At 45.1% G+C, this 6,988-nt stretch overlaps 1 protein-coding gene across 1 annotated transcript in view; it reads right to left on the bottom strand.

The window, feature by feature from the left end:
* Window positions 1–6,321, bottom strand: part of ndp (norrin cystine knot growth factor NDP) — a 29,844-nt gene extending 23,523 nt beyond the window's left edge. Inside the window, exon 1 of the mRNA XM_014164471.3 lies at window positions 5,929–6,321. The gene's annotated coding sequence lies outside the window, so the exon portion shown is untranslated. The remainder of the gene's footprint in view (window positions 1–5,928) is intronic.
* Between the last annotated feature and the right edge of the window lie 667 nt (window positions 6,322–6,988).

The following is a 6,988-nucleotide window of genomic DNA, read 5'->3' as shown; positions in this document are numbered from 1 at the left end:
CTCTGTCTCTCTCTCTATCCATCACTGTCTTTCTTTCTCTCTGTCTCTCTCTCTATCCATCACTGTCTTTCTTTCTCTCTGTCTCTCTCTCTATCCATCACTGTCTTTCTTTCTCTCTGTCTCTCTCTCTATCCATCACTGTCTTGCTTTCTCTCTGTCTCTCTCTCTATCCATCACTGTCTTGCTTTCTCTCTGTCTCTCTCTCTATCCATCACTGTCTTGCTTTCTCTCTGTCTCTCTCTCTATCCATCACTGTCTTTCTTTCTCTCTGTCTCTCTCTCTATCCATCACTGTCTTGCTTTCTCTCTGTCTCTCTCTCTATCCATCACTGTCTTTCTTTCTCTCTGTCTCTCTCTCTATCCATCACTGTCTTTCTTTCTCTCTGTCTCTCTCTCTATCCATCACTGTCTTGCTTTCTCTCTGTCTCTCTCTCTATCCATCACTGTCTTGCTTTCTCTCTGTCTCTCTCTCTATCCATCACTGTCTTGCTTTCTCTCTGTCTCTCTCTCTATCCATCACTGTCTTGCTTTCTCTCTGTCTCTCTCTCTATCCATCACTGTCTTTCTTTCTCTCTGTCTCTCTCTCTATCCATCACTGTCTTGCTTTCTCTCTGTCTCTCTCTCTATCATCACTGTCTTTCTTTCTCTCTGTCTCTCTCTCTATCCATCACTGTCTTGCTTTCTCTCTGTCTCTCTCTCTATCCATCACTGTCTTTCTTTCTCTCTGTCTCTCTCTCTATCCATCACTGTCTTGCTTTCTCTCTGTCTCTCTCTCTATCCATCACTGTCTTGCTTTCTCTCTGTCTCTCTCTCTATCCATCACTGTCTTTCTTTCTCTCTGTCTCTCTCTATCCATCACTGTCTTGCTTTCTCTCTGTCTCTCTCTCTATCATCACTGTCTTGCTTTCTCTCTGTCTCTCTCTCTATCATCACTGTCTTGCTTTCTCTCTGTCTCTCTCTCTATCATCACTGTCTTGCTTTCTCTCTGTCTCTCTCTCTATCCATCACTGTCTTTCTTTCTCTCTGTCTCTCTCTCTATCCATCACTGTCTTGCTTTCTCTCTGTCTCTCTCTCTATCATCACTGTCTTGCTTTCTCTCTGTCTCTCTCTCTATCATCACTGTCTTGCTTTCTCTCTGTCTCTCTCTCTATCCATCACTGTCTTGCTTTCTCTCTGTCTCTCTCTCTATCCATCACTGTCTTGCTTTCTCTCTGTCTCTCTCTCTATCCATCACTGTCTTGCTTTCTCTCTGTCTCTCTCTCTATCCATCACTGTCTTTCTTTCTCTCTGTCTCTCTCTATCCATCACTGTCTTGCTTTCTCTCTGTCTCTCTCTCTATCCATCACTGTCTTGCTTTCTCTCTGTCTCTCTCTCTATCCATCACTGTCTTTCTTTCTCTCTGTCTCTCTCTATCCATCACTGTCTTGCTTTCTCTCTGTCTCTCTCTCTATCCATCACTGTCTTGCTTTCTCTCTGTCTCTCTCTCTATCATCACTGTCTTGCTTTCTCTCTGTCTCTCTCTCTATCCATCACTGTCTTTCTTTCTCTCTGTCTCTCTCTCTATCCATCACTGTCTTTCTTTCTCTCTGTCTCTCTCTCTATCCATCACTGTCTTTCTTTCTCTCTGTCTCTCTCTCTATCCATCACTGTCTTTCTTTCTCTCTGTCTCTCTCTCTATCCATCACTGTCTTTCTTTCTCTCTGTCTCTCTCTCTATCCATCACTGTCTTGCTTTCTCTCTGTCTCTCTCTCTATCCATCACTGTCTTGCTTTCTCTCTGTCTCTCTCTCTATCATCACTGTCTTGCTTTCTCTCTGTCTCTCTCTCTATCCATCACTGTCTTGCTTTCTCTCTGTCTCTCTCTCTATCCATCACTGTCTTGCTTTCTCTCTGTCTCTCTCTCTCTATCCATCACTGTCTTTCTTTCTCTCTGTCTCTCTCTCTATCCATCACTGTCTTGCTTTCTCTCTGTCTCTCTCTCTATCCATCACTGTCTTTCTTTCTCTCTGTCTCTCTCTATCCATCACTGTCTTGCTTTCTCTCTGTCTCTCTCTCTATCCATCACTGTCTTGCTTTCTCTCTGTCTCTCTCTCTATCATCACTGTCTTGCTTTCTCTCTGTCTCTCTCTCTATCCATCACTGTCTTTCTTTCTCTCTGTCTCTCTCTCTATCCATCACTGTCTTTCTTTCTCTCTGTCTCTCTCTCTATCCATCACTGTCTTTCTTTCTCTCTGTCTCTCTCTCTATCCATCACTGTCTTTCTTTCTCTCTGTCTCTCTCTCTATCCATCACTGTCTTTCTTTCTCTCTGTCTCTCTCTCTATCCATCACTGTCTTGCTTTCTCTCTGTCTCTCTCTCTATCCATCACTGTCTTGCTTTCTCTCTGTCTCTCTCTCTATCCATCACTGTCTTGCTTTCTCTCTGTCTCTCTCTCTATCCATCACTGTCTTTCTTTCTCTCTGTCTCTCTCTCTATCCATCACTGTCTTGCTTTCTCTCTGTCTCTCTCTCTATCCATCACTGTCTTTCTTTCTCTCTGTCTCTCTCTCTATCCATCACTGTCTTTCTTTCTCTCTGTCTCTCTCTCTATCCATCACTGTCTTGCTTTCTCTCTGTCTCTCTCTCTATCCATCACTGTCTTGCTTTCTCTCTGTCTCTCTCTCTATCCATCACTGTCTTGCTTTCTCTCTGTCTCTCTCTCTATCCATCACTGTCTTGCTTTCTCTCTGTCTCTCTCTCTATCCATCACTGTCTTTCTTTCTCTCTGTCTCTCTCTCTATCCATCACTGTCTTGCTTTCTCTCTGTCTCTCTCTCTATCATCACTGTCTTGCTTTCTCTCTGTCTCTCTCTCTATCCATCACTGTCTTGCTTTCTCTCTGTCTCTCTCTCTATCCATCACTGTCTTTCTTTCTCTCTGTCTCTCTCTCTATCCATCACTGTCTTGCTTTCTCTCTGTCTCTCTCTCTATCCATCACTGTCTTGCTTTCTCTCTGTCTCTCTCTCTATCCATCACTGTCTTTCTTTCTCTCTGTCTCTCTCTATCCATCACTGTCTTGCTTTCTCTCTGTCTCTCTCTCTATCATCACTGTCTTGCTTTCTCTCTGTCTCTCTCTCTATCATCACTGTCTTGCTTTCTCTCTGTCTCTCTCTCTATCATCACTGTCTTGCTTTCTCTCTGTCTCTCTCTCTATCCATCACTGTCTTGCTTTCTCTCTGTCTCTCTCTCTATCATCACTGTCTTGCTTTCTCTCTGTCTCTCTCTCTATCCATCACTGTCTTGCTTTCTCTCTGTCTCTCTCTCTATCCATCACTGTCTTGCTTTCTCTCTGTCTCTCTCTCTATCCATCACTGTCTTGCTTTCTCTCTGTCTCTCTCTCTATCCATCACTGTCTTGCTTTCTCTCTGTCTCTCTCTCTATCATCACTGTCTTGCTTTCTCTCTGTCTCTCTCTCTATCCATCACTGTCTTGCTTTCTCTCTGTCTCTCTCTCTATCCATCACTGTCTTGTTTTCTCTCTCTCTCTCTCTATCCATCACTGTCTTGCTTTCTCTCTGTCTCTCTCTATCCATCACTGTCTTGCTTTCTCTCTGTCTCTCTCTCTATCCATCACTGTCTTGCTTTCTCTCTGTCTCTCTCTCTATCCATCACTGTCTTGCTTTCTCTCTGTCTCTCTCTCTCTATCCATCACTGTCTTACTTTCTCTCTGACCTCATCCTTCCATATCTCTGTATTTCTCTCCCACTTCCTCTCTGTCGATCTCTATATACTGTTTTCCAATCTTTCATTCTCTCCCTCTCCCTCTCCCTCTCCCTCTCCCTCTCCCTCTCTCTCTCTCTCCTTGTCTTTCTGTCTGTTTGTCTCCTCCTTTGTGACCCCTCCTCATCTCTGTCTCTCTGTCTCTTTCTCTCTCTCTCTCACTCACTCGCTCTCTCTCTTTTTCTCTTTCTCTCTTTTTCTCTCTCTGTCATTCTGTCTCCTCCCTCTCTCCCTCACACTCTCTGTGTGATAGATGATGGTAGTAGTGTAGGAAGGACTGTAACTCATCTATCATATCTACCTACCACAGAGTCCATTATAACTGTCATCAACTTCAGACACAGCATGAGGCCATAACCTAGTTCTAAACCTGACGCACGCACGCACGCACGCACGCACGCACGCACGCACGCACGCACGCACGTACACACCACAAACGACAAGTCCCTAGGCTACATCATTCACACACAACATACTTCGCTACGTAAATCCTCTCAACACAAACTCCCTTCACATAAACACACACTCTGACCTCCACACACCACCTTGTACAAACGTCCACATGCACACCTTCCAGTTATGTCATCTTCTGTCTGTCTGTCTGTCTGTCTGTCTGTCTGTCTGTCTGTCTGTCTGTCTGTCTGTCTGTCTGTCTGTCTGTCTGTCTGTCTGTCTGTCTGTCTGTCTGTCTGTCTGTCTGTCTGTCTGTCTGTCTGTCTGTCTGTCTGTCTGTCTGTCTGTCTGTCTGTCTGTCTGTCTGTCTCACTAGGCAACTGCTGCCTGCCAGTCGTACAACTGCAGTGGAGGAGATGGAGGGTTGGGGGAGTATTTGTAGGTAGAAATGTTGTTGTTAGTTATTTTTCTCTCTTCCCTCTTTATATCCTTCTCTCCCTCTCTAAATTCTGCGGCATGTCCGACTCTCTTTCTCTCTGCCCCTCCCTCCCTCCTTCCCTCCCTCCCTCCCTCCCTCCCTCCCTCCCTCCCTCCCTCCCTCCCTCCCTCCCTCCCTCCCTCCCTCCCTCCCTCCCTCCCTCCCTCCCTCCCTCCCTCCCTCCCTCCCTCCCTATCTCCCTCCCTCCCTCCCTCCCTCCCTCCCTCCCTATCTCTATCTCTACCTCTGCCCTACAGTGACACACTGATGTATATGTCTACCTTCAGCAACTCATAATGAGTAATAAAATACTTCCAACAACATTACATAGCTTGTATTACAACATCTACCCATGTGAGTGGTTGTAGTATACCACATACCAGTCCACTATGTCATCATCACAGTCCTTAAAGGCTGAATCTGATTTCTGGTCATTTTTATGAGTCATATACACCCATTGATTCTTGAAGAATGTAAACGCTATATCATTACCCAAAATGTAGGGCTTCATTTCGTGCAATAAGTCTTTGGAAACAAACAGCGTATAGTTTCAAACCATTTCATTTAGGTTGATGCGTCGATCCTCAGCCCCATCCCTCAGCTTTCCAAACAAAGTGGCAGGGTCAGGCTGTGTTACGGTATGCCTTTAACCAGAACAGTGCCTGGGCACATATGATAGAAATACCTCAGCAGAGTTGGAGACAGTACATACCTGAGATAGTACATGGCTGGATGACTAGGCAATGAGCTGACGCAGGCAGGCAGCATCTAAACCAATGCCTCAACCACCCTTCATTGGTTCTGAACATACTGCTATTATATATAGTCTACCTATTGATGGATGGTATGACAGTACCATTTATGTACCTGTGTAGTACATTATAAGCTGAGGCAACCAGTTAACCAATGCTGTGTTGTAATTATGCTACTTTCAGTTTGAACATGAATTGGTTATCGGTAATATACCTTTCCATGGAAAATGTGATATCATACTTATTCTGTCTATCTGCATAGTAAATGGCTAAGTGAAGCCCCCATGCTTAACTTCACAAATAAAAAATACAGAAAAAATGCTTTAAACCAAAGTATCAACCAGCCTACATTCAGTTTGAACATTACACTGCTTATCGCCCCCCATAAATGCAGATTATGATGGAATTACAGTTTTTAACAATAAACCAAAGTGCGGAGGACACCCAGTGATCATAAGCCTCAAATCCAGAGAAGGTGAACAGATCCTGCGTTGTGAGTGAGAGGAGTCCTGGGTCACCTCCAGATCTCTAGTGGTCCATGGTGGTCTTACCTTCAACTGGCCACCGCAGACAGAAAAACAGGAATATCCAACAGCTGCTGTGGATCGGACGCAGCCAGCGGAGTCTCCTTTCTACAATCTCTTTTCAATACCTCTGTCCCCTCTTTCACTTGCTCCCCTTCTCTCTTCGTCTCTCTCACACAGACTTGCGCTGACTGATCGTGTGAGCTCTGCTCTCCCCCTCGCTCGTTCATTCGCTCACTCTGTCTCTCTCTGCTCGCCCTCCCTTCCTCTTGTTCTGCTCACCCAGTCACTCACTCATTCTCTCTCTCCCTCTCTGTCTCTCTCGCTCTCTCTAACTCTTTCTCTGTTATTCTCTCTGCCTACCTATCTCTTTCTTTCTATTTATCTCTCTCTTTATCTCTATGCCTGTCGCTCTCTTTCTCACACTCTCCCTATTTTACGGGGGAAACAGAAAGCGAAGGGGTTGGATGCTATGCATTGGAGGATGGTTGTCAGATGTGGAACGTGACACAGCATACATACATCACACACACACACACACACACACACACACACACACACACACACACACACACACACACACACACACACACACACACACACACACACACACACACACACACACACACACACCACACCGACACGCTCCCGCAAGGCAAATTGGTATTCCAGGTCCGGACTGCTGTGCTCTGCTTGCGCCATCAGAGAGCTGACCAAAAGCCTGGGCCAGTTTTATGAGGTTGGAGTTATAAAACTGTTAGCAGAATTAGCTTATTTAAAAACAACTGGTCCTCTGCCTTCCTCTTCACAGGCTTCCACCCTCGATAGGACACCAGGGGGTTGGGGCTGGGGGGGGTGCACTGTAACTTACCTCTGCTGGATGTACTGGTAGAAGCCTCTGGTCACACGTCAGAGTGAAATGAAGAATAGGATCATCCTCTAATTTGACAAACAACTGAAAAAAGGGAAACTACTGTAGGTTTCTTGGGTTTGGTATGTCAATACCCTCCCTGCAATTTTACCAGGTTCTTATTGTAAAGATCATGTATTTTTTTTGTTTATTTTCCTGTCCTAAACTGTCTTGACA

This window comes from Salmo salar, chromosome 21 (assembly GCF_965601325.2).
Source record: "Salmo salar chromosome 21, fSalSal1, whole genome shotgun sequence".
In the NCBI taxonomy this organism is placed as follows: Eukaryota; Metazoa; Chordata; class Actinopteri; order Salmoniformes; family Salmonidae; genus Salmo; species Salmo salar.
This window is presented reverse-complemented; position numbering and strand designations above follow the sequence as displayed.